General features: G+C 45.3%; 1 protein-coding gene across 1 annotated transcript in view; it reads left to right on the forward strand.

Moving 5' to 3' along the window:
- CD2AP (CD2 associated protein) overlaps positions 1 to 27,886 on the forward strand; it is a 157,182-nt gene that overhangs the window by 45,150 nt on the left and 84,146 nt on the right. The window lies entirely within an intron of this gene.

Genomic DNA, 27,886 nt, shown 5'->3' on the forward strand with positions numbered 1-27,886 from the left:
TGCGGGAAGTGGTGCAGGTCGAGGGATGTCAAAACAGAGGTTGCCTGCTTGTGTGGTATTGGTGGCTGAAGATCAGTCGCAAGTCCAGATGCCCACGTTTCCCCTTCCTCTGAAGCCACCAGAGTTTTTCTGCCTGGAGACGCTGCCTCAGGAGCAGATCCTATCTATGGCTCAGCTAGCAGCCTTGTCATCGTCACTGAACGAGGTGGTGCTTCCATCCAAAGGACTTCAAGGCATACCAGGACCTTTTACTCCCTATTGCCATGTGTCTTGGTATTCAAGTGGAGTTTCTCCAGGAGAATACCCATAAACTCATTGACATTCTCCAGCCCTCTGTCCCTGGGAGGGTGCCCTTCCACTTAACAATGTGCTTCTCAAGCCTGTGAGAGCTGTTTGGGGTATGCTGGCCTTGGTACCGCCGGTAGTCTGACACTTCGAGAAGCACTATTTTGTGCCTGTTGAGGGATATGAGGCCACCTGGCCCCGAACTCCCTGGTGGTCATGGCGGTGAATGACAGAGTCTGGAAGGGCTGGTTCAAATCCACCCTCAAGGAGAGAGTGACTAAGCACCCGGACCTTTTAGGCAGAAAGATAAATACCACCTCTTCACTACTGCTGAGGATCGCGAACCAGCAAGCTTTGCTGGCCAAGTATGACTTTCTTAATTAGTCGGTTATAACCAGATTTGAAGAACAATTGCTTGGGGCTTCTTATGAGGCATTTCGAGCATTTTTATGAGGGCTGCTTGGTGGCCAAAATGTCTCTGCAGCCTGCCCTTGATATTGCTGACACTTGGGTCAGGGCAATGGCCTTGGCAATTACTATGCGGAAGGCTTCCTGGCTCCAAAACTTGCGACTCTCTCTGGATGTCCAGCAAGCTATTGGGGAGTTGCCTTTTGAGTCCATTTTCAGACAAGATTGATGAAACCCTGCATTCCTTTTAAGGATTTGAGAGCTACTTTAAGGTCTTTGGGGGTGGTATATACTATGACATTATGGGACACAGCATCCTTTTCTGCAGCCCTTCCATCGAGACAGTGAGACTACCCCAGAAAGAGGGACAAGTCTTTTAAGAGGAAGCATTCTGGTTCAGGGCCTGGCTGGTCTGTGTGCCCTCCCTCAGTGCCAGCTAAACACCCATTTTCACTGTTTGGTCTAGAGCACTGTTCCCGTTATTCTTCCTCCCTCATTGTCCCCCCGTTAGTTTGGGGACAGGCTGGCCCGCTTTTACAGTGCCTGGGTCTCGATGACCTCTGATAGCTGAGTCCTAGGCAGTGTCAGATGACACGACGCCATCCAGTTACTCTCTATGCCCCCTCACCACCCTTTTCCTATTTTTCTTCAGGGACCCCTCTCACAAGACACTGCCCTTTGAGTAGGTCAGCTCTCTACTAGTGTTGCGAGTGGTGGAGGAAGTTCCATGAGAACACCAGGGTCATGAGTTCTACTCCCAGTATTTCCTGGTACCAAAATCCAAGGGTGGGATGAGGCCCATCCTGCTGATTCAACAAATTAATCAAATATGTGAGGTTCCACATGGTCACTCTGTCCTCCCTGCGTTGTCTCAGAATGACTGGTTCACTGCTTTGGACCTTCAAAACTCATACTTTTGTGTGGTCATTTGACCAAGTCACAGGAAGATTCTTTGCTTCATGGTAGGAGACTGCCACTTTCAATAAATTGTTCTCCTGTTTGGCTTCTCTTCTGCTCCCCAAGTCTTCACCAAATGCATGGTGGTGGTCATGGCATACCTCAGGTGGAAGGGAATCCATATCTTCCCCTACCTCAATGACTAACTGCTGAAGGGCAGGTCCAGAGAGGAGGTGCTCAGCTATGTTGACACCACACTGTTTACGCAACTGTTTGGGATTAATTCTAAACACTGTGAAATCAATCTTAGCTCCCAGTCAACATATAGAGTTTACTGGGGCCCTCTTAGATTCCACGAGGTCAATGGCATTTCTGCTGAGTGATCACTTCCAGGTAATTTGACAGCTGTCTCAGTCTGCAGTCAGAACTGTCCATGACAGTCCACGTATGTCTGAGCCTGTTGGGCCACATGGCTGCTTGCAGGTTACGTCTTTGTCGTCTTCAAATGTGGCTCAGGACAGTTTACCACTCTGCATTGCATTCTCTGGAGGGGTTTGTTTTCCTTCCTCCATCAGTTCTGGAGTCCTTGCACTAGTGAGAGTCCCCATGCAATGTGTGCCAAGGGGTCCACTGTGCTTGGTCCTCTCCAGACAAGTCATTGGTTACCAACATATTCCTTATGGGTTCGGGGGTGCATCTGGACTCGTTGAGGGGGTAGGGCTTCTGGTCGGAACAGGAGGCCTTGCTCTACGTCATTGTGCTGGTTCTTTGGGCCATCCACAACGTATGTTGTGCCTTCTGGGACCATATCAGGCATTCAGTAGTTCACATCGTCACCAACAATACCACTGTGATGTACTATGCGAAAAAAGAGTAGGGAGCCCACTCCAAATCACTTTGCCTGGAGGCAGTCAACCTGTGGCAGTTCTGCATCTAAAAAGACATCACCCTGATAGCTACCACTTAGCGAGGGTGAAGAACCGCCTTGCATATCATCTCAGCAGGTTTTTCTCCCTGAGCCACAAATGGTCCTTGAGGGTGGAGGTCTTTCGGATGGTTTTTGCAGTGTGGGTTATCCCCATGATTGACTTCTTCATGGTGAGTGAAAACAGGAAGTTTTATCTATTCTGCTCTTGGAAGGGGCTAGTCTGGGCTCCTTCTCTGATGCTTTCCACTGCAGATGGCAGTCGATTCTTCTGTACACATTTCCTCATGTCCCAGTCATTGCCAAGCTCAGGGCGGATTGAGCCAACATGGCTGAGACAGTGCTGGTTCTTGGACCTCCTCACTCTGTCAGTTTACCCTCCTATGCTGCTTCGTCTCCTTCCTTACCTCCTCACACAGGACTGGGGCTGGATCCTGCATCCAGTGATACATCCCTGCACCTTACGGTGTGGCTGCTGCATGGGTGAACAAGGGGAAAGTGCTGCTCGGAGGCTGTCCAACAGGTCCTACTTAACGGTAGGAAGCCTTCCACTAAAATATCGTACTTGGTTAAATGGAAGAGGTTTTCCGTGTGGTCTTTGTTCTGTGGGGCCCATCTGGTGGAGACTTCCATCCAGGACATATTGGAGTATCTGCTGTACCTTCAGGGAGCAGGTTTAGCAGTCAGTTCTCTGAGAGTGCACTTGGCAGCAATATTAGCGCTTCATCCACTTATCCAAGGAAAATCAGTTTTCTCCAATACTACAGTGATGAGATTTTTTGAAAGGACTTTTCTGCCCACATCCTCCAGTCCAAGAGCTGGTTTTCTTGTGGGACCTGAACATGGTTGTAGCAGCTCTAATGGGGCCTCTGTTTGAGCCCCTGGCTTACTGTCCGCTGCCGCTACTGTCTCGGAAAACAGCATTCTTGATAGCCATTATCTCTGGCAGGAGGGTGGGTGAGTTGCAGACCCTGACGGTGGAGCCTCCTCACATGTAGTCGTTCGGAGACAAGGTGATGCTCTGGCCACACCAGAAGTGTGTATCCAAGGTAATCTCTCAACTTCATTTAAACCAGGAGGTGTTTTTTCCTGTATTTTTCCCCAAGCTGCATTCCTCCCCAGAGGAGCAATGTCTCCACGTGTTAGACGTTAGATGCTGTCTAGCTTTGTATCTGGACAGGACTGAACAGTTCCATGCTTCGCCTCATCTGTTTGTATTATATGTGAACTGCATGAAGGGACAAGTGGTCTCTGCGCAGACCATCTCCAGATCAATAACGTCTTGTATCAAGACTACATATGAGATAGTGTCGGCTATGCCTCCTTAGCAGATACAGGCACGTTCAACGAGAAGACAGGCAATGTCACTAGCATTCCTCAATGACGTTTCCATATTGGACGTTTTGTAGGATGGTCACATGGTTGTCCATATATACACTTACGGACCATTATGCTATCACTGCTTCTTCCAGAGTGGATGGTAATGTCAGAAGAGAAGTACTGTGTTCCTTACTCAGATAGAGTACAAGCCCTGCCTCTGGATGTGGGTACAGCTCACTAGTCACCTACTTCGAATAGATGCAGACATGTATTCCAAGAAGAAGAAACAGTTACTTGCTGTAACTGGTTTTTCAAGATGTGATGCAGATATATATTCCACGAGCCACCTTTGTCCCCTTTGCATCAGAGTCCTCCCCTGAACTTTTGGTGGGAGGGAACTGAAGGGTGTTGGAGCAGTGACACCTCATATATCCAGGGGAGGGTCTTCAAATACAATGAGCAAGTGCTGCCCATCTACAGCACACACCTACTTTGGAATACAGTAAGTAACCATTTCTTTCATCTTGTCCCAATTTCATCTTTTAAGGTATGCAGGCTCTATATGTATTGATTGTCCTTTCTGTTTTTTCTTAGCATGAGGCTAGTGCCACCACATCTAATTAGCTATTTATGCATTTTATACTGTGTTCATCATTATAGTATGTGAACTCCTTACATTCAGGTGACTTTTTTATAAAGCCTAAACCTAGTCTAGTTTTCTCTCTCTACCTTGAGGCAGACGTGATTTTTTAATGTCTCCTCCTCATTCCTACTCCCCATCCCACTTAATTTTTTATTTTATTTGTTGTGGTGGTGGGAAAGCTGAAATAGAAGTGAGTTTTACTCTGTGATCTGAAAGTGATCACTATTGCTTGAGCCAACTGCTAAGAAAGAAAACTCCTGTTTCTCTGTGTCATTTCACTCTAGAGGTTGACCGTTTCATGTTTCCTTGCATTTCGGAGGGCCAAAAGAAGCGTGCTGTCTTGCTGGCACACCACTCTATTGAAGGTTCGTTATCCCTAGCCTGATTCTTGCTTGCATATTTATACCTGCCTCTGGAAATTTCCACTACATGCATCCGACGAAGTGGGTATTCACCCATGAAAGCTTATGCTCCAATGCGTCTGTTAGTCTATAAGGTGCCACAGGACTCTTTGCCGCTTTTACAGATCCAGACTAATACGGCTACCCCTCTGATGCTTGACACCATGCAAGGCACTGCATTTAGCCGTATGGAGTGGAAATCCATCAACCTCATGAAGCAACTTGCACAGATACAGACCGATATCATCTTCCTTTCCAAATGCAAACGGATGGACATCATACCAAACGGACTGAAGGTGAAAAATCCATTCCTATCTACATACTACACAGACCACAGTGAGAGATTATGGCATACACTATCAAAGAAACTGAGGAACTACCTGATCAGCATCCTATACAGCAAACAGAAAAACATCAAAAAAGAGCTCTCCAACCTGGAGACTCTCATAAATAACCAATCTTCCATACAAACGGACTTTACTAAAATAATACAGGAGATCTACATTACACACTTCACCTCTCTACAAAGGAAAAACGACTGTAAGCTGTCTAAAATCCTACCTGCCACATGGGGCCACAACAGTGGTACCCCAACTCACCCAGCAATATCCTCAATCTATCCAGCTACACACTCAGCCCAGCAGAAGAGTCTGTTCTATCTCGGGGACTCTTTCTGCCCCGCCACCCCCCAAACATGATACAGTTCTTCAGTGATCTGGAAGCCTACTTTTGCTGTCTCCGACTCAAAGAATACCTGCAAGATAACACTGAAGAGCACACTGATACCCTCCCACCAATAGCACAAGAAGAACAACTCCACATGGGCTCCTTCTGAGGGTCAAAACGACAGTCTGGACCTATATATAGAATGCTTCCGCCGATGTGCACAGGCAGAAATTGTGGAAAAACAGCATCGCTTGCCTCATAACCTAAGTTGTGCAGCACACAATGCCATCCATAGCCTCAGAAACAACCCTGACATTATGATCAAAGAGGCTGATAAACGAGGTGGTGGTGTCATCATGAACGGGTCTGACTACCAAAAGGAGGCTGCCGGACAATTCTCCAATACCAAATTCTACAGGCCACTTTCCTCAGATCTCACTGAGGAATACTCGAAGAAACTGCACCATCTACTCAGGATACTCCCTACACTAACACAGGAACAAATCAACATACCCTTAGAGTCCCGACCGGGGTTATTCTGTCTACTACCGAAGATCCACAAAGCCGGAAACCCTGGACGCCCCATCATCTCGGGCATTGGCACTCTCACTGGAGGATTGTCCAGATATGTGGACTCCCTACTCAGGCCCTATGCCAATAGCACTCCCAGCTATCTCTGTGACACCACTGATTTCCTGAGAACACTACAATGCATTGGTGATCTTCCAGAAAACGCAATCCTAGCCATGATGGATGTAGAGGCTCTCTACACAAACATCCCACACACAGATGGAATACAAGCTGTTAGGAACAGTATCCCTGATGATGTCACAGCACAACTGGTTGCTGAGCTCTGTAACTTTATCCTCACGCACAGTTATTTCAAAATTGGTGACAATATATACCTCCAGACCAGTGGCACCGCTATGGGCACCCGCATGGCCCCACAATATGCCAACATTTTTATGGCTGACATGGAACAACCTTCCTCAGCTCTCGTCCACTCATGCCCCTTCTCTACCTATGTTACATTGATGACCTCTTCATCATCTGGACCCATGGGAAGGAAACCCTGGAAGAATTCCACCATGATTGCAACAGCTTTCACGCCACCATCAACCTCAGCATGGACTAAAATACACAGGAGGTCCACTTCCTAGACACCAAGGTGCAAATAAGTGACGGTCACGTTAACACCACCCTGTATGGAAAACCCACCAACCGCTATGACTACCTTCATGCCTCCCAGCTTCCACCCTGGACACACCACACGATCCATTGTCTACAGCCGAGCGCTGAGGTACAACTGCATTTGCTCCAACCCCTCAGACAGAGACCAACACCTACAAGATCTTCACCAAGCATTCTCAAAACTACCCATGAGGGGAAATAAGGAAACAGATCAACAGAGCCAGATGTGTACCCAGAAGCCACCTGCTGCAAGACCAGCCCAAGAAGGAAACCAACAGAACTCCACTGGCCATCACATACAGTCCTCAGCTAAAACCTCTCCAACGCATCATCAGTCATCTACAACCCATCCTGGACAACAGTCCCTCACTTTTTCACAGGCCTTGGGAGGCAGGCCAGTCCTTGCCCACAGACAACCTGCCAACCTGAAGCATATTCTCACCAGCAACTACACACTGCACCATAGTAACTCTAACTCAGGAACCAATCCATACAACAAACCTCGAAGCCAACTCTGCCCACATACCTATATCAGCGACACCATCACAGGACCTAACCGAATCAGTCACACCATCACTGGTTCATTCACCTGCATGTCCTCCAATGCAATATACGCCATCATGTGCCAGCAATGCCCCCCTGCTGTGTACGTCGGCCAAACTGGACAGTCCCTACGTAAAAGGATAAATGGACACAAATCAGATATTAGGAATGATAATATACAAAAACCTGTAGGAGAACACTTCAACCTCGCTGGACACACAATAGCAGATTTAAAAGTAGCTATCCTGCAGCAAAAAAACTTCAGGACCAGACTTCAAAGAGAAACTGCTGAGCTTCAGTTCATTTGCAAATTTGACATATCAGCTCAGGATTAAACAAAGACCGTGAATGACTAGCCAATTACAAAAGCAGTTTCTCCTTCCTTGGATTTCACACCTCAGTTGCTAGAAGAGGGCCTCATCCTCGCTGATTGAACTCACCTTCTTATCCCTAGCCTGATTCTTGCTTGCATATTTATACCTGCGTCTGGAAATTTCCACTACATGCATCCGACGAAGTGGGTATTCACCCACAAAAGCTTATGCTCCAATACGTCTGTTAGTCTATAAGGTGCCACAGGACTCTTTGCCGCTTTTACAGATCCAAACTAACACAGCTACCCCTCTGAATCTTCAGTTGTAATCAGTCATTGACACTAAATGCACGCTGCACTGTCACAAGCCACCGTGATATTTCATGACTTGCAGCGGATGAAGGAGAAGGGAAGTTAGCTAGATGTATTAGTGGTACAAGTCTGCAACATGTAGAGTTGTATAGGAGGCAAAGTTTGTTTGCTTCCACCATAGTACTTGCAAAATTCTGGCCAGTGGAACTGTTACAGGGAATGAACAACATTGTTGAGTAAGGTTGTTGACGTCTGATGATGGTTAATGTTTCTCGCTGTCAAGAACTGTGACGGTGCACTCACCTCTCATGAGCACCTCCTTTCAGGCAGGTGCAGTCCTGCACACGCTTTCGGTTCTGGTGCCCCATGTAGGTTCAGCTCTCTGGCTAAGTCTCAGTTTTTAAAATGGATAACCAAACCCCTTTTGGGGTACTCAAGTCCAAAACAAACACAAACAAAAGTCTTCCAATTCCCTGGCTCAGACTGGACACAGACTCTCCTTTCTGAGGGTGCCTTCTCTCTTCAGCCCCTCGTGGGCTCCTTTAAATCCAGCCTTCTGCTTAGGTTTCTAAAAGAAACTTATCCTCTTCCCAGGGCTTAGTAAAGAGTGCCTCTGGAACTGTCGGTTTATCCTCATCAGGGCCTTCAGCTCTGTCTCTAGGACCTTTTAAATCTAGCCCCTCTTCTTGGTCTTTTAAACTAGCCATGTTACCTTTCCGGGGCTTAGGGCACTCCAGCACTGGCTGCTGGGAGGACCCAGGCCTTCCCACGGCTCCAGGTCCCAACCCAGGGACCCTACATACAGCAACCTTTCTAGAGGACCCCTTCACTTCTCCTTTCCTGGGGCAGAATGTGGTAGGGGCCTTAAAGGTCCTGGTGCATCCTATCACAGGAATTGTGACCATAGAAGAGGCCCCTTTGAGTGGGATTTTGAAGGACTGCTCCTGCCAGAGTCTTAAGAGTTGGAGTGATCTCTGGTAAACTTATGAGCATGGTAGGTTCTTTTTATCATTTTTAGTATGTCTTCTCTGTAGTGCTTTTATCTTGAGAATAAAATAGGCTTGCATAAAAAGAGCTTCATGGTATCTATAACTTGGCACAGTCACACCGTTAACTGTCTCTGAAGAGAAAGCAAGCAGGTTGTGGCAGAGCTCTGACCTTGTCCCTGTGGGTCCCGCGCTTCCATGCGGTTTATGGTAGCTACAGAAGCTCACTGCAACCCTCCATGTAGCCCTTCTCTCTCTAGGGCCAGGGATACAGTCTGCTGAGCCCTTTTCATCATAAGCCAGCAATGGAGGTTGATGAGAGAGTTCCCACAGTCTCTGTTGCTCCTACGGCCTCATACCAAAACAGTTTAGCCTCCTGTCCTGACAGGGGCCTGTTTTCCCCTTCCAGGAGGTGTTTCTGTAGTGGTGGGTTGGGGGGAACTCGGGACTGCCCTTTACTCCGGGTTCCGGCCCAGGGACCCTAATGGTAGTAGCTGTTGGCAGCCAACCTTTTACTGCCAGAGTTGCTACATTTCCCTGGGCCACTACCCCACAGCTCTCCTGTTTCTCCCTTCTTCATCCTTGCCTTAGGGCTCCCTTACCAATGACTTGAGGGTGTCTTCATTAACCAGCCCTTCAGCCGCACTTCCTCTCCTCTGGCTCCTCTCTGCCTGACTGGTGTGAGCCCTTTTATATTATCAGAGGGGGCCTTAGAGTCAAGTGGTCACATTAGCTTAATGGCCTCACCTGACTCTTTGCGGGTTAATTGAAGTCAGGTGTTCTCGTTAGCCTGAAGTAGCCCCTGCTCTGGTCAGTCAGGGAACAGAAAACTGTTAATCCAGTGGCCAGTATATCTGCCTTCTACTACTCTGTTGTACCCAACTGGCCTGGGTCTATTACAAGGTATATTGTGAAGCTTGTGTCTGTTGGGAGTGACGCAGGGTAGTCAGGGAACTGTGCAGCCTGGAAATAGCCCAGTCAGAAGGGAGAGAGATGTGGGTCTCCACCCAAGTAAGGCAATGATCCAGGAGTTGGCAACTTGTGAGAAGGTGCCTTTGCTGGACGACTGAGGGAGATACAGGTGCAGTTCCCCTGAAGTGTGGCAATATCTGATTTGGGTGACTCTATCCTGGTAAGCAGTGACTATGAAAAAGATTTGGGAGTCGTGGTGGATAATTAACTGAACATGAGCTCCCAGTGTGACACTGTGGCTAAAAAGCTGATGTGATCCAGGGATGCATAAACAGGGGAACTCAAGTAGGAGTAGAGAGGTTAGTTTACCTCTGAATTTGGCACTGGTGCGACCGCTGCTAGAAAGCTGTGTCGAGTTCTGGTGCGAATTCAGGTGCCTTGTATTCAAGAAATGTGTTTGATAAATTGGAAGAGGTTCAGAGAAGAGCCATGAGAGCGATTAAAGGATTGGCCATACAGTGATACTCAAAAAGCACAATCTAGTTAGAAGATTTAAGGAGTGACTTTTTACAGTCTATAAGTATCTACATGGGGAACAAATATTTAATAATGAGCTCTTCTGTCTAGCAGAGAAAGGTATAAGAGTAGCTGGAAGTTGAAGCTGGATAAATTCAGACTGGAAATAAGGCATACATTTTTAACAGAGTAATTAACTATTGGAGCAGTTTACCAAGGATCATGGTGTATTCTCCACAGACAATTTTTAAATCAAGATTGGATGTTTTTCTAAAGGAGATGCTCTAGGGATTATTTTGGCTAAACTCTGTGGTCTCTGTTATACGAGAAGTTGGACTAGATGTTCACAATGGTCCCTTGCGTTGGAATCTATGATGTTGCTTAACTCTGACATGACTTTCTGTTGCACAAACTAGGTAGCATGAAACTGGAACATGATCAGCTAAATGGGAATTGATACTCCTTTAACTAGTCACTTAAAAACCTCTTGTTCTTTTGTCCTGCCTTATCTCACTTTTTAATTCTGATTGTGCATGATTGTACAACTTCTACAAGCACTATTAAAAAAAAGTAGTAACTCTTGCTATTATGTTATAAAATGAGTACACTGCACCAGTTGTCTCTTCTTGTTAGTCAATTAATGTAAGCTAAGAAATAGGACAGCATCTTGGTCGTAGGTGGCGGAATGGTTGGCTGGGTGTGTGCAGAAAAATATTCCTTAATTTTGGCGTATTCTCTGTGGCCCTTCATAAACTTACACTATATAATTGACACACTTGATACACCAAACAGATCAATCTTTCCAGTTATATTTATAAAATGTTACTCTGCTCCCTCAACATGTCACCTAGTTGGAATTTATAGAATCCTGTGGGAGTGTACCCTGAAACTCCATCCTTTCAAAACTTCACATAGGCTCAACATATACGTCCAACATCATAGCTGGGGAGAAGATCAAAAGTAAGACTGGGTGGGAGGTATAATTCAGGTTGGGGTGATAATGACTGATGGATTACATGGCATAGGGGGACTGGCTAGTTCCGTTAACTACTGCTCTCCAGACTTCGCAAGATATTTTTTGAATATGTAAATTTTTTGAGGGGGAGGAAGTAAACTGAACTCTGCTGAAACATTTTCCATCTTACCTTTTGTTTTTAAAAAAAATTGCTTGCTTGAATGTTAGTCTGATAACGTGAACTGCCATAGGTAGAAATTAAAGACTTTTTCTTTGCAATTGCAAAGCTGGGGTAAATCAGTTCTAGCCCTGACAGATTTTTAGATATAATCTACCTTTAAAATCAGTCTGATAAGCATCTTATTTTTTCCTTTAGTTTCAACCTAATCTTAACTACTTTATTGAATGGTAAATAGCCAGTAATTTTAAGGCACCTTTTGGTTAATCTCTCTGGCTGTTTTTAAAGCAGGGGCAGGATTCCTAAAAATGTGGGTTTTTTTGCGGGGGGGAGGAGGAGAGAAGTGGTTTGTTTACATTTTCCATTTAGCTCTTAAGACCTGATTCAGTAAATCACTTTAGCCACATACCTAAATGCTTGTCTAAGGGTATGTCTACACTTAAAATGTAGTGACACAGCTATGCTGATGTGAGGGGTTCTCCTGTTGGTGTAGGTAATTCTCCTCCCCAAGAGTCGGTAGCTAGGTCAGTGGAAGAATTCTTCCATCCACCTAGCACTGTTTACACTTCGGGTTAGATTGGCATAGCTACGGTTCTTGGGAGTGTGGATTTTTCATACCCCTGAGGGATGTAGACCTAAGGATCTTAATCTCAAAAACTAGCAAAGCATGAGTGATGGGCTCCTAAAATCTGTGGGAAAGATTTATTAAGGTGCTTAATCATTACAAGCTTACAGGCCTTTAAGCTTTTTCAGGCACTGATGTGGGATCTAGTGATTAGAGACCCTTGCTTAACTTTCTTGCACCTGGTGCACAGGAATCCAGTTTTTTAAAATTAAAATGTGCAGGCATTTTGTAGCTGAATGTTTGATTCTCCACACACACTCATGCCTTCTTATGAATATATTCTTTCAACCCAGAGATGAACCTTCATAATTTGGGAAAGGAAGATGTTCTCTTCACTCTCTTCTCTCTGCTCTCTTGGGTTGGGAAACCAGAGTACAAGTAGGCCAGAGTCGTCATCTTCACCTTGACTGGAGTATTGTTGTGTAATTTATATGCAGATCAATGCAAGCTGGTGTCAGCTAGAAGTCTTGGACCTCTTGATTTTTTTTTTCCTTTTGTTTTCTGACTGTTTAATGAACTGAGTAAATTTTACCACAAGGCACACTGAAGTTAGAAAATATACAGCTGTTAGAGTAGATTTGACAAAATCTAATGATCCTTGTGTTTGTGGCGCTCTGTAGTGGGTCATTTAAGCACTGCTCAGTATAATTAGCAAACTACTGGTTTTTTTTTTTTTTTTTAAACTTGGCCATAAATTAGGTCAAAACTTGACTCATAAGGTATATATTTAATTTTTGAAACTGCTCAGAAGTTGAATATCTTGCTCCAACAAGGGTAAGCTGTAAGGGTCTCTTCACTCCATGGCGTTCAGGGGTCTGCAGTCAAGCTCCCCCTTCAGATGCCCTCACCTTCCTTTTCAGTGCTTCCATCCATATCTTAATGAATAACTTAGGACCTAGCTTGAGGGTGTGCTGGCCCCTTATGTAACATCTCCCAGCATGAACTGTTTCAAGTTTTGAGTGAAAGAATTTTGCAGAATGAAAGGCGGAGATGGAAACTTACTTAGAGAAAAAGAGTATCTATTTTCTGGATTTATCATGAACTGTACAAATACAGAGAAACTTGCTTTGAGAAGCAGGTGTGAAAGTAGAATGAATCATATTGAAATTATAATTCATTAAAGAAATGCTGCTTGAAAGGTTTGTTGAAATATAGTTGTCAGGAAGAGAAACATTAAGGAGTGTGAGACAATGGGTCCTCAAACTAATTAATTTAGAGCTCCTACTGAGCTAAGAGATTGGTAAACGTTAGTATGCAAATAAGATATGTATGTATATTTGTCAGTTTCTGCTTCCTTTTATCTCTTATGTTAAATTGGCTTTGGCTTATCTGTATAAATAAGTTAGCTTGAGCTTTTGCAGGGGGCTCACATATATCTGGGTGCATTGGCAAAGCGCTTTGCTAATAAACAGAGTGGTCTGACAAATTCAGTGAGTCTTGAATCTGACTTTGACAATTTGGAGGTCCCACCGAGATGGCAACAGTCTTCACTGGGGTCGTGTGACTCCTGACGGTTCTTAGGATGGCCGTGGCAAGCCGGCACCTGGGCATTTGGCCCGAGCGGTCCTCCGCCAGAACAGAAGGGTGCATGACCACAGTGAAGTCTACGCAATCGAACCTGTTGGTTCCCACTCTGTTCTGGTAGGGATCCCGGGATCTGACATCAGGAATCTGGTCAGGTAATTATTTCTGTGTTTTGTCCAGTCTGAGGACTGTCTTGTCTCTGTGTCTATCCATCCTCCCTGTGGTGTGTTTGAGTCTGGGCGCCGTCTCCGTCCGGGGATCGGCAGACCAAAGGGTTCCTGTCCCCACGGTCTGAGTGAGTGAAATCTGCACAATCGCAGCCGCACCGCGCATTGGGTAAAACCCTTGGTGTGAAAGCAAGGGTGATTGAGGCAGTAGCCTGTGGGCTCCTTTTGTGTGTTGCACCGGGCATCGCTCTGACGAACCCGACTTTCCTTCTTGTGTGATTGGTGTGTAAAGTCCTCCTGTATGGGTAACCAGACGTCTAAGTCGGGACAGTTCCCTAAAGGAACACCGGCTCATTTTATGTATTTTAGGAAGGGTCCGGACTCCTGTAAATTTCTGGAAAAATGGTCTAGGATAACTCAGGAGAATCTCAAAATTCAGTGGCCACTGTTAGGATCTTGGGACAAAGACTGAGTAGACGTCTTAAAAGACAAACTCAGCCAACCTAAAACTAAATTGGCAAAAGGAGAGGTTGATTGTTTCATGCAGTGGTGGGAAGAGGCAAATCACAGGTGGACAGAATCAAAACTTGCCTCTCTCAAAGATTCAAATGATAAGTTAAAAGCTTTATTAGAAGCCTCCTCTCCCGCTGCCAGACCGAGCGCTCCCCTTTATCCCGTTCTCTGAGAAAACCAGGATCGATCCCATCCCCCTTCATACTCCCATCTCATTGTGGGAAAGGACAAAGAAAACCCTTTGTTAAATTCTGGGGATGATGATGAGGAAGATGCATTAATTGGCCTGGCGTCCTTGCATTGGATCAATAGGCGGTCACAACAACTCCCCAGGGGTCTCCAGTTCAGACCAGTCCGGATCATCCAATACCGCCCAGGCCCACTCCTCCAGTACCACTCAGACCCGTAAAGAAAACCCCCCCATTCCCCCGAAACCCTCCAGTCTGCCTGACTCCTCTGTTTTTCCCCATACATACGAAGATAGCCTGGACACTGATTGGGCCCAACACTTACGCTCTGGCTCTAAACCTATCCAGGCTCCCCTCTGAATCCTACATACTGGGGGCCAACAAGAGGGTCCCACTTGGAGCTATAAACCCTGGACTCATACAGAGCTCCTTTCAATTGTAAAAGGCTTTCCAAAGCACCTGGAAAATCCTACCACATTTGCAGAGGAATTTTTGTTAGTGTGCAACACCTATGAACCCTCTGAGGCAGACCTCCTGCAGCTGTGCAAGCTACTTGTAACCCCCAGCGAGCATGGAAAATGGCTCACAGCAGCCAATTGGCCCATCAGTGAGCGCCATTCAACTTTACCAGACACCGGTCCTGACGCTGAATACCGGAAAAAGTGTAAAGACCGAGCTAAAAACCTACATGAGGCCATCCCTCGAGTATGGACTCCAAAAACAAACTGGACAGCCATACGTTGCTGTAAACAGCGACAGGGAGAAAGTCCGGGTGACTATCACACCCGACTGACTGGTGTTTTTCTGCAACATTCTGGTATACGGCAACCGGGTGAAAATGGGAAGGGCGCCCTGGCTCATGCGTTTGTTAATGGCTTCCTACCTGCTGTTGGCAGTGTGCTAAAGCAAATAGGTGTTGGGTGGGAAACTGAAACCATGGATAAATTGCAATCAGTGGCAGAACACTGCCATCTCACTCTAAAGGGCAAGGAGGAACAATCTTCCCAAAAGTTAATGGCCCTGCAAATACAGCATTATTCAGGGCAAGGTAAACAGTACCCGGGAGGGGGACGTGGTCACGGGAGGGGCCGTGGAACTGGATTTTCGGGTTTTGGGGGTGTTTGTAATTACTGTAAACAACCCGGATATTGGAAAAACGAGTGTCCGTGCCGGCCTAATACCTCTGTAAACAACCAGCTAGACCCCCTGTCGGCACAGCCCGACAGTCCCCAGACTTACTTTGTCCCACAGCAATGACAGAACACCAGGGAACCTCAGGAAATTTTAGCTCCTTGACTACCTCTCACTCCCACGGGTGAATGTGTTTTGACTATTAATGATCTTTCTGTCCCTTTCCTTGTTGATACGGGAGCTTCGCTCTCTGCAGTTCATACTGCTGACCTGCCTGAGGTTCCCCACTCCGAAAAAAACCATATCCGCTGTGGGCATTAGGGGAGTCCCAACCCCTTATCCCCTTTCAAAACCTCTACCAGTTCAGGTTGGTCCCCTTTCCGCGGACCATGCATTCCTCCTCTCTGATTCCACTCTGGTGAACCTTTTGGGTTGGGACCTGTTATGTAAACTTGGCTGTACCATCTACCGTTCCCCGAATGGTGTCTACTTACAAATCCCCCAGTCCTCTCTGAGTGATTCTGTAGCCTCCCTGCTGTCTGAAAGTCCCCTTTCCACTCTGGTCCCCTGCTGCCCATTGGACCCGTCCCTTGAACATCTAATTTCACAGGTCCCATCCTCTCTGTGGCCAACTCACCCGTCTGAAGTGGGCCATTTACATACTGACCCCGTCTGCATTATTATTGATTCCTCCAAACCTCTGCCTCGCCTGTCTCAATACCCTTTAAACCCCGAAGCAGAGGCTGGAATTGCTCCAGTCATGACCGCCCTGCGGGAACAAGGCATTATTATCCCCTGCTCCAGCCACTGTAACACCCCTATCCTCCCAGTTCGAAAAGCTGATGGTAAATCGTGGCGGTTTGTTCAGGATCTTCGGGCCATTAACCTCATTGTCATACCTGCCTTTCCCGTTGTCCCTAACCCAGCAACGATTCTGGCTTCTATCCCACCAGATGCAACTCATTTTACTGTTGTTGATTTGTGCTCTGCTTTCTTTTCTGTCCCGGTTCACCCTGACTCCCAGTTCCTGTTTGTCTTTTCTTACAAGGGGCAACAGTACACATGGACCACACTGCCCCAGGGTTATACTGAAAGCCCGTCATATTTTTCCCAAGCATTAGCCCGAGACCTTGCTGACCTTGTTTTCCTGTCCAGGTCCACACTAGTCCAATATGTAGATGATCTACTCCTCTGTTCCCCTTCATTGTCTGACTCTTTTTAGTGCTCCTTACTGCCCTAGCAAATAAGGGTCACAAAGCTTCTTGCTCTAAACTACAACTCTGTCAAGCTTCTGTCACATACCTTGGCTTTCTCTTCTCCCAGGGTTCCTGTGCACTTTCTCCCTCCTGCGTCCAAGCTATCCTTAGCTTTCCCTGACCCCGCTCCCCACGCCTGGTCCGGAAGTTTTTAGTCATGGCTGGATTTTGCAGACAGTGGATTCCCCGATATGCCTCCCTTACAAAACCTCTCCAGGAACTCACTCAATTCTCTGTGCCTGACCCCATGCCGTGGCCCTCTGAGGCCAATTCTGCCTTTGTTTCCCTCAAACAGGGTTTGGCTTCTGCCCCTGCCTTAGGGCTGCCTGACTATTCTAAGCCTTTTACCCTTTCCTGCCACGAACAATCTGGGTGTGCACTTGGAGTTCTTACTCAGATGCACGGAGAAAAGAACCGCCCAGTGGCTTATTTCTCTGCCACTTTAGACCCTGTTGCCCAAGGCTTACCCCCCTGCCTGCGTGCTGTGGCTGCTGCAGCACGCCTAGTCGAAATGTCTGATTCCCTTGTTCTCCGCTCTCCTCTTACCCTCCTGGTCCCTCACTCTGTAGAAACACTCCTGCTACAACGTAACACAGGCCACCTCTCTTCTGCCCGCCTTACCAGGTATGAACTTTTACTACTATCAGCTTCATATATTACCATAAAGCGTTGTTCTCAGTTAAACCCTGCCACTCTCCTTCCTTTGTCTAATGACGGTGATCCCCACGACTGCCTTGCAACTGTCTCTGCTGTCACCGTCCTGTGCTCTGACCTTTCTGATGTCCCTCTCCCTAACTCTGACCTTGTTTTATTTACTGATAGTTCCTGTTTTTGAGACAACCAAGGTATTCTCCTTGCAGGATACGCTGTAGTTTCACTCTCTGAAACCCTGGAAGCTGCGTCTTTACCTTCTGTAACCTCAGCACAAGTCGCTGAATTAGTTGCCCTCACCCGTGCCTGCTTTTTGGCGGAGGGACGCTCCGCCACCATTTACACTGACTCCCGCTACGCTTTTGTGGTTGTACATGACTTTGTTACCCTCTGGCAAACTCGGGGTTTCCTTACCTCTGCCGGTACCCCTATTAAAAATGGGCCCTACATCGCTGCCCTAGCTATTGTTAAGTGCCCTGGCCACTCAATGGCGGATACTGATGTTGCTAAGGGTAATGCATTTGCTGACGCCTCTGCTAAACATGCTGCTGCCATAGAACCTTCCCCAGATGCGTTTCTAAGTTCCCTTTCTGTTTCTGTACCGCTGCTGTCCCTCACTGACCTCACCCTGCTCCAAGACTCTGCCCCAGAAACCGAGAGAGAATCCTGGGTTGCCCAAGGTTGCTCTCTACATCCTGATTCTCTTTGGCGCTCGCCTACTGGCGCCTTTGTAGCCCCCTTTTCACTCTACCCGTCTCTGGCCACCTTGCTACATGGTGTTTCGCATGTCGGAAAGGAGGAGATGGTCTCTGCTGTAACTAAGACAGGATGGTGGGCCCCCCATTTTAGCTCTTTTGCAGCCCGCCACTGTGCAGCCTGTACCATTTGCCAAAGCCATAATATTGGTAAACCTGTAAAAGTGGCCCAGGGGTTCTGGGGCCTGCCTCAAGCACCATTCTTGCATTGGGAACTTGATTTTGTACAAATGCCTAAGTGTCAACAATATGAATTTATATTGGTTATGGTATGTTTATTCTCTGGTTGGATTGAAGCCTTTCCTTGTCGCAAGGCTGACTCACTGTTGCCAAATGTTTGTTAAATCATATTATGTCTGCCAAGGGAATTCCTGCTACTCTGTCCAGTGATCGGGGTACACATTTTACTGGACAACTTTTTCAACACCTGGACCGTATATTGCATATCAAACACCTGTTGCACTGTCCCTACCACCCACAGAGTGCAGGTGCAGTTGAAAGACGAAATGGTGTACTTAAGAATAAGCTTGCTAAAATTTGTGACTCTATAGGATTAAGCTGGCCAGTAGTCCTACCATTAGCCCTTCTGGACATGAGATCCACTCTATCCCAAAGGCATAAATTAAGTTCCTTTTGAAAGTGTTATGGGACGCCCTATGTGAGCTATGACTACCATTACTCCCGTTCCAGATTTGAACTTGACTCACAGTGCTCTCCTTCAGTATTTCAAGGGACTAATGCAAGCTGTAAGTCATTTCCATTCACAAGTTCGAGCCGCCTGGCCCACGGAACCCACCTCCGATGCTTGCCACAACCTCGAGCCAGGTGATTGCGTCTACGTACTGCGCCATCATCGAAAGCACGCCTTGGAGCCCCGGTGGAAGGGTCCTCATCAGGTACTGCTTACTACACAGACGGCTGTTAAACTATCTGGCGTTGCAGCGTGGATACATGCTTCACAGTGTAAGAAGGCACCATCCCCAGAGAACCAATCATCACCTCAGGACAATGCAGAGTCAATTTTGACTCCAGAAGAAGACATAGAGGAACAGTCTGCAATACCTTACAATCTACGCTCTTGTAAGGGTTGCCAGAAGCAGACGACGAACAAAAAAAAGCAGTAGCGAGCCTAGCGCCTACTGCCTGGTGGGCGTAAAACCGTGACTGCGGTTCCCTCAGTTGAGGTTGTCAGAACCAGAAGAGCCTTGCCTCCAACATGCGCCTCTGCCTGTTCCTCGGCTGCTGGTATCTTACGGTCTGGGGAGACCACGATGACAATTCTTTTATCCAGCAGCAGGTGTGGGTATTAATATTTCTAATTGCTGGGTCTGCAGCCACATACCAGCCCATCCTCAAACTGGTGTTCCTGTCCTGGCTATCCCACTCAAGTCCCCAGACCTCACTGGAGGGCCTTGTCTGTTTAACAAAATATGGAACAGCAATGACACTTGGGAAGTGCTGGGAATAAATGCATCTAAATGGATAAGTGTGGTGGAGGGAAAGGGTCATTGGTGTTGGGTGTGTAATGGGACAGGGCTGGATCTGGGGAAAAGCCGTTGTCTTCAGCATATTGTGGCCAATGGTGTATGGGATTATTCAAACAAAACTAAAAAGTAGCGGGCCGGGTATGGAGATATGAATTTTTTCTCAACCTGAGAAAACAGAGAAATCAATCTCATGTTCCCCCTACAGTGAAAACAATACAATCTTTCAATGTCATGCAAATAACACCACTCCTCGTAAGGAGAATTACCCTGTACCCTTTTGGGGATACTACTTCTCCTTTGCAAACGCCTATATGACAAATGGGTGCAACCGACTCTTCCTGGCCTAAATAGGCCGTCACTGGCTGTGTGGGACCAGAGCTTATACCGCACTACCAGCTAATGGGTCAGGAATCTGTTATCCCACCCGACTCTTCCCACAATTCCGAGTGCCAGGAACCTTCCCTCAAGAACGCCTCCGCAATTTCAGGCGAAAAAGAAGGAACTTAACAGATGCCCAATGGTATATAAATAACATAAGCCTCTTAACCTGGGAAGAGGCCATTGGCGGTTCCTTCATACCATTACAGGGAGTAATACACCATGCAAAAAGGCTCCTAAGGTTACAAGCAGTAGTTGAAATAATGGCAAATGAAACCGGAGAAAGTTGAAGAGCCCTGGCCAAAGAAACAGGGGCAATCCGACAGATGGCCCTCCAAAACCGTCAGGCATTGGACATAGTGCTGGCAGCAAAAAGAGGGACTTGTGCTCTCATTGGAAAACACTGCTGTGTGTATATACCAGACAACACCAATGAGGTAATAGATCGTGCTATCCCCTTAGAACAAATCGCATATCTTCCCCACCAAGAACCAAGTTCTTTATGGAAGTGGCGAAAGGTATGTCTACACTACGAAATTAGGTCGAATTTATAGAAGTCGGTTTTTTAGAAATCGGTTTAGAAATAAACAAATAAATAAATTTGCAAACTCCCCTCCTCCCCGCCCCCCATCTAGGGGACTCATTCCTCTAGGTCACACTGCAGTCACTCACAGAGAAGGTGCAGCGGGGTAAATCTAGCCATGTATCAGTCAGAGGCCAGACTAACCTCCTTGTTCCAATAAGAACAATAACTTAGGTGCACCATTTCTTATTGGAACCCTCCTTGAAGTCCTGCCTGAAATACTCCTTGATGTAAAGCCACCCCCTTTGTTGATTTTAGCTCCCTGTAAGCCAACCCTGTAAGCCGTGTCATCAGTCGCCCCTCCCTGCGTCAGAGCAACGGCAAACAATCGTGCATCTGAGTTGAGAGTGCTGTCCAGAGCAGTCACAATGGAGCACTCTGGGATAGCTCCCAGAGGCCAATACCGTCAAATTGTGTCCACAGTACCCCAAATTCGACCCAGCAAGGCCGATTTAAGCGCTAATCCACTTGTCAGGGGTGGAGTAAGGAAATTGATTTTAAGAGCCCTTTAAGTCGAAATAAAAGGCTTCATCGTGTGGACAGGTGCAGGTTTACATCCATTTAACGCTGCTAAATTCGACCTAAAGTCCTAGTGTAGACCAGGGCTTAGTAACCTTTTCAATTTCTCTGGCATAGGAAACTGGTTGGTTCAGGGAGCCCTAACTCTCCTGTTTGGAATCCTAATAATTTGTGTATGTTTTCAGTTACTTTCCTGTTGTATCCAAAATTGTGTCAGGCATGCTACACAGATAGCTGCCCCAAACCAGAGTGCTAATTTGATGATTTTAAATATCACTGATGAACAAAGAGATAAAGAACGATTGATATGTGGAACCCAGTAATTGTTGGTCATTGCGTAGCTTGACCAAAAGGAGGGATTGTGAAAGTAGAATGAATCATATTGAAATTATAATTCATTAAAGAAATGCTGCTTGAAAGGTTTGTTGAAATATAGTTGTCAAGAAGAGAAACATTAAGGCGTGTGAGACAATGGGTCCTCAAACTAATTAACTTAGAGCTCCTACTGAGCTAGGAGATTGGTAAACGTTAGTATGCAAATAAGATATGTATGTATATTTGTCAGTTTCTGCTTCCTTTTATCTCCTATGTTAAATTGGCTTTGGCTTATCTGTATAAATAAGTTAGCTTGAGCTTTTGCAGGGGGCTCACATTTATCTGGGTGCATTGGCAAAGCGCTTTGCTAATAAACAGAGTGGTCTGACAAATTCAGTGAGTCTTGAATCTGACTTTGACACAGGTTTAATACTGGTTTCAGAGTAACAGCCGTGTTAGTCTGTATTCGCAAAAAGAAAAGGAGTACTTGTGGCACCTTAGAGACTAACCAATTTATTTGAGCATAAGCTTTCGTGAGCTACAGCTCACTTCATCGGATGCATACTGTGGAAAGTGTAGAAGATCTTATTATATACACACAAAGCATGAAAAAATACCTACTCCCACCCCACTCTCCTGCTGGTAATAGCTTATCCAAAGTGACCACTCTCCTTACGATGTGTATGATAATCAAGGTGGGCCATTTCCAGCACAAATCCAGGTTTTCTCACCACCCCCCCCCACACACAAACTCACTCTCCTGCTGGTAATAGCTTATCCAAAGTGACCACTCTCCTTACATTGTGTATGATAATCAAGGTGGGCCATTTTCAGCACAAATCCAGGGTTTAACAAGAATGTCTGGGGGGGGAGGGGGGGGGAGGCGAGGAAAAAACAAGGGGAAATAGGCTACCTTGCATAATAACTAAGCCACTCCCAGTCTCTATTCAAGCCTAAGTTAATTGTATCCAATTTGCAAATGAATTCCAATTCAACAGTTTCTCGCTGGAGTCTGGATTTGAAGTTTTTTTGTTGTAAAATAGCGACTTTCATGATAGAGATCTTGTAGGTGTCTGTCTCTGTCTGAGGGGTTGGAGCAAATGCAGTTGTATCGCAGAGCTTGGCTGTAGACAATGGATCGTGTGGTGTGGTCAGGGTGAAAGCTGGAGGCATGTAAGTAGGAATAGCGGTCAGTAGGTTTCCGGTATAGGGTGGTGTTTATGTGACCATCGTTTATTAGCACTGTAGTGTCCAGGAAGTGGATCTCGTGTGTGGACTGGACCAGGCTGAGGTTGATGGTGGGATGGAAATTGTTGAAATCATGGTGGAATTCCTCAAGGGCTTCTTTTCCATGGGTCCAGATGATGAAGATGTCATCAATATAGTGCAAGTAGAGTAGGGGCGTTAGGGGACGAGAGCTGAGGAAGCATTGTTCTAAATCAGCCATAAAAATGTTGGCGTACTGTGGGGCCATGCGGGTACCCATAGCAGTGCCGCTGATCTGATACTGAGGTTTAATACTGAGGCCCCCATTTTCTGCCCAGGAGACATTAAGATTGTCCACCCATAGATTGTTTGCTTATCAGTGCTATACTATTGCTGGTTTTTTTTTGGTGGGGAAGGAGGCACTAAAACATGTGACAAACAGGATTTAGTTATTGAATTGGTAGAATCATTCAGCTGGACTTCCTGGATATGACTGTATTTTATGCTGCTTGAGAACTGTAATCAATCTTTAATCTTGATCTGCTCTCTGTTGGACATCAGGGGTGAGGGATGTTCCTTTACACTGTTTTCAGTGGACTTCTTAGACATGCAGTTAGAACTTTCTTTGTGTAAAATACCAAGAAACAATTCTTCTTTGAAATTTGGGTTTGCCTGGTTCTGTTTTTGTGATTGTGCTTTTTGCTTTTATTGTATAGAGTTGTAGTTACGTTGTTGACAGTTGGAATAGAAATTGACAAATGTTGCTACTAATTCTCTCTATAATACTGTGTGTATATTTGTGTGTCTGTAAATAAATAAGGTGTGTGTACAAATCATTGAGTATATTATAGAGCTATTGTTACTAATAAATTTGTTTTAAAGAAGATTTATATATTGTTTATAAAAATTTGGAGCCAGAACCGTAGCTTGCAGAGGAAAGGAGTGGAAGGTCACTCCTAAGCTGAGAACTTTTATGCCAAGATGCAGTCTATAGTGACCTTGTGCAGCCATGTTATAAAGGCATAAAATCTGTGTTACTAATGGAAATGCTGACACAGTCCTTAATGTCAGCCATAATATAGATTTGTAAATTTCTAGCTATGAAAAATGTTGTACTCTGTATTCCTGTTTACTGGCAGATGTTGATGCTTCAATTCACAACAAGCCAAGTAGCTCTGAGGCCTAGAAATGTGTCATAATGCAATCAAGGTGGTTATAGGACTTGATTTTTTTTTTTTTAGACATGTGCATTGAATTCCATGAAACTTCAGTTCCTGCAGGGAGGTAATGTGGTGTGACGTTGGTCATAGTCAGGTCCAGACATGTTCAAAAGTGGGGCTTCAGTCTCCTTTGCAGCTTGGAAGCTGAAATCCGGCTTGCATGCAGTTGAAGGGCAAGTGTCCTCTGCACCTTTGAAATACAAATCGTGTCTAAAATTGCACAGTATGAAGGGTAACCATTCCAATTATACACAATTAATAAAATCAGTGACAACTAAAATTATATAAGTTGCTTTAAAAGGTCCTCTTTGGCTTTTTTTTTAAATGTGTATTAAATTAATATAAGTAAACTTAAGGCTTCAAAGGGTTCTAAATGCTGGAACTTATGAGTCACTTGTGGCCATGCCAAGCCACCTGTTTTGTCAGTCACTTTGGTGTTACAGCTTTGATAGAGGAACTTTATTAAAATGAGTAAAATACTACCCCAAATTCAGAGATTTCTGATACGGCATGGTTTGGAAATTACAGTTCTTCTGTTAAGACTACTTTTCATTCCTACAGTATCAGATTCTGCACAGATGTTCAGAAATGGCATGTATGCTGGAAACAGAGAGGTTCTAGTGATAAAGGTGGGATGGGCAAACTTTTTGGCCCTCGGGCCATATCTGGCTAGGGAAATTGCATGTGGGGCCATGAATGTAGGGCTGGGGCGGGGGTGTGGAAGGGGGTGCGGTGTGCAGGAAGGGGCTGGGTGCAGGACACTTGGAGCACCTCCAAGCTGTCTTCCAGCACATAAGGGAGGCAGGATTAACCATTAAGGCCAAAAAGTGTCAAATAGGCCTAAACAGGGTAACGTACCTTGGACACCAGGTGGGTCAAGGTACCTACAGGCTAAGGTAAATGCTATCCAAATTTGGCCTGTCCCTCAATCAAAGAAGCAGGTCCAATCCTTCTTGGGCTTGGCTGGGTATTAACAACGATTTGTACCACACTACAGCCAAATTGCCACCCTACTGACAGACCTGACCAGGAAAAAAACGCCAAATGCCATTCAGTGGACTGAGAAGTGTCAAAAAGCCTTTAACCAGCTTAAGGCAGCCCTTATGTCTGACCCTGTACTGAGCGCCCCAGATGTCAACCAGCCATTCATCATAACCACAGATGCATCCGAGCGTGGTGTGGGAGCAGTGTTAATGCAGGAAGGACCAGATCAACAATTCCATTCTGTCGAGTTTCTCAGCGCAGAACTTTCTGAGACGGAAAGCCACTGGTCAGTCTCAGAAAAAGAATGTTACGCCATTGTGTATGCTCTGGAGAAGCTGTGCCCATATATTTGGGGACGGCGGTTCCATCTGCAGACTGACCACGCTGCACTGAAGTGGTTTCACGCAGTCAGAGACTAACAAACAACTTCTTCTGTGGAGTTTAGCTCTTCAAGACTTCAATTTTGAAATACAACGCATTTCAGGAGCCTCTAACAAAGTGGCTGATGCACTCTCCTGGGAAGGTTTCCCAGAATCAGCTGGGTAAAAATGTTCCTGCATTCTAAGTTGTTGTAGTCCTTGAAATGTAAAAAGTACTGTATAGTTCTTCATGTAATTATTATTAAAATTAGAGGTGCATGTATCTTATTAACTCTGTTTCCTAAACCTCCAGGAAGAAATCCCAGCCGGTGTGGATTCGACCTGAACCAGGCTGGCCAGCACCATCTGTGATTTGGGGGGCATGTGATAAATGAACGGGGGGGGGGGGGGGGAGGGTAGCTCCCTTTTATGGACCCAGCCAACCAGTTAGCTGTAAAATCCTTCTTTCTAGCTGTTCTCTACTTGCTTTAGCTGTAAAGGGTTAAAAAGTCCACTAGGTAAAGAAAAGAAAGTGGGCACCTGACCAAAAGAGCCAATAGGAAGGCTAAAACTTTTTAAAATTGGGAAATAAACTTTCCCTTTGTCGGTTGTTCTCTCTGGGCTGCGGGGACACAGAGCAGCCATGCTATAAGCAGGAATGCTGTGTAAGGTTTGAACCAGGTATGAAAAATTATTTTCCATACCTAGGAGGAGTCATTGGGCTAGGGAATGTTTAGTTAGACACAATCAGGTTTATTTTTTATTTTGGTTTGTGGATCTCCTCTGTGCTAATCCCAGATGCTTTTGTTTGCTTGTAACCTTTAAGCTGAACCCCCAAGAAAGCTATTTTGGGTGCTTGATTTTTTGGAATTGCTCTTTTAAAATCTAGAGGAACTTTATTTAAAAGAATAAAATACTACCCCAAATTCAGAGATTTCTGATTCTGATATGGCCTGGTTTGGAAATTACAGTTCTTCTGTTAAGACTACTTTTCATTCCTAGAGTATCAGATTCTGCACAGAAGTTCAGAAATTGCATGTATGCTGGAAACAGAGAGGTTCTAGTGATAAAGGTGGGGATATTTGAGATATTTTCTTTCTTTTTGTTTTTTAATAAAATTTACCTTTTTTAAGAACAGGATTGGATTTTTGTTGTCCTAAGATGTTTGTGCATATGCTGTTTGATTAGCTGGGAGCAACAGCTAATTTCCTTTTTCTTCTTTCTCAGCTCTTTCCCCGGGGAGGGGAGGAGGTTTAAAGGACTTGAGGGTACCCCACAGGGAGGAATTCCCAAGTGCTTCTTCCTGGGTCCAAGGGTGGTGGTGTGTGTGTGTGTTTTTTTTTCTCTTTTTGTTTTTTTGCATTTGGGTGGTGGCAGCGTTTACCAAGCCAAGGTCAGAGAAAAGTTGTAACCTTGGGAGTTTAGTACAAGCCTGGAGTGGCAAGTATTATTTTTTAGAATCCTTGCGGGCCCCCACTTTCTGCACTTGGAGTCACAGAGTGAGGATTCAGCCTTGACAGTAGCTACTGCTGAATAGGCAGGCAGGCAGGCAAACAGGAGGGTTCACAGAATAGGGCAGGGAGCTTTTACCCACAAAAACAATGATGAGCATTGATTTCAGTTTGATTTTTGTGAATAACGCTTCCAACAGGAAGTGAAGAGAGTCTCCTTGATGTGAAAGCCGTGTCCTTTTCATATTATCCCTGGAGAGCCTCAGTGTCTCTCCATCTGAGTAGCTCTGCTGGATTTTCATGACATGGAAGTCTGCATATATTTCCAGCTGGATCTGTGTGTAATGTGTTTAGTGAAATAATATTTCAATATATAAACAAGACTCATGCCCCCATTTAAGGATTCAACTGATATCACTTAGTAAATAAGTGTGCATTGCTTCAACTATTTTTCTGTTATTTTAAGTACTACATCTAATTCTACAGCACTGGTTGCTGAATTCAGTAGTGGAGGTGATAACCATTCAGTGACCATTCAGTGCTGATGTTACATGCAAGAGTTTCTCTTTATATTTTCTAGTAGCTTGTCAGGAACTACTGAGCATGTAATAAACTTTCAGGGTGCATATTTACTTTATTCAAAGTAGTAATTCTTTTTACAGATGAAAGCACTATAGTGTTTAAGTGATCTGATTCACTGGATTAATTGCTGAAAAAATTGAGTCTCTTCTGTCAAAAAATGTTAGTTCTTATTTATAGAGCTCTCTTGTGCCATCAGATTAGGCCTATGGCTTCACTGCAGGGCTGTTTCCAAATTAGATCTTAAACATTTTATATCGGGTAGGAACTAGTCAATCTAAATGTTCAGAGAATCTATGCAGAAACATGCTTATATTAGCTCATCTTCTCTTTCCTCCTGTTTATTTTATACGTTGCATCTTGTCATTAACCAAGACTTTAAGTTCTTTGGGGCAGAGACTTTCTCTCTTATTGAATGGTTTATAAAATACCCTGCATCATGGGTCCATGATTGAGGACTATAGGAACTGCTATAATATAAATGGTAAAAAGAATAGGTGATACTGAAAATATTTTAAAAATCTTCTTCTTCACAATTTACATT

This window comes from Eretmochelys imbricata, chromosome 3 (genome assembly GCF_965152235.1).
Source record: "Eretmochelys imbricata isolate rEreImb1 chromosome 3, rEreImb1.hap1, whole genome shotgun sequence".
Classification (NCBI taxonomy): Eukaryota; Metazoa; Chordata; order Testudines; family Cheloniidae; genus Eretmochelys; species Eretmochelys imbricata.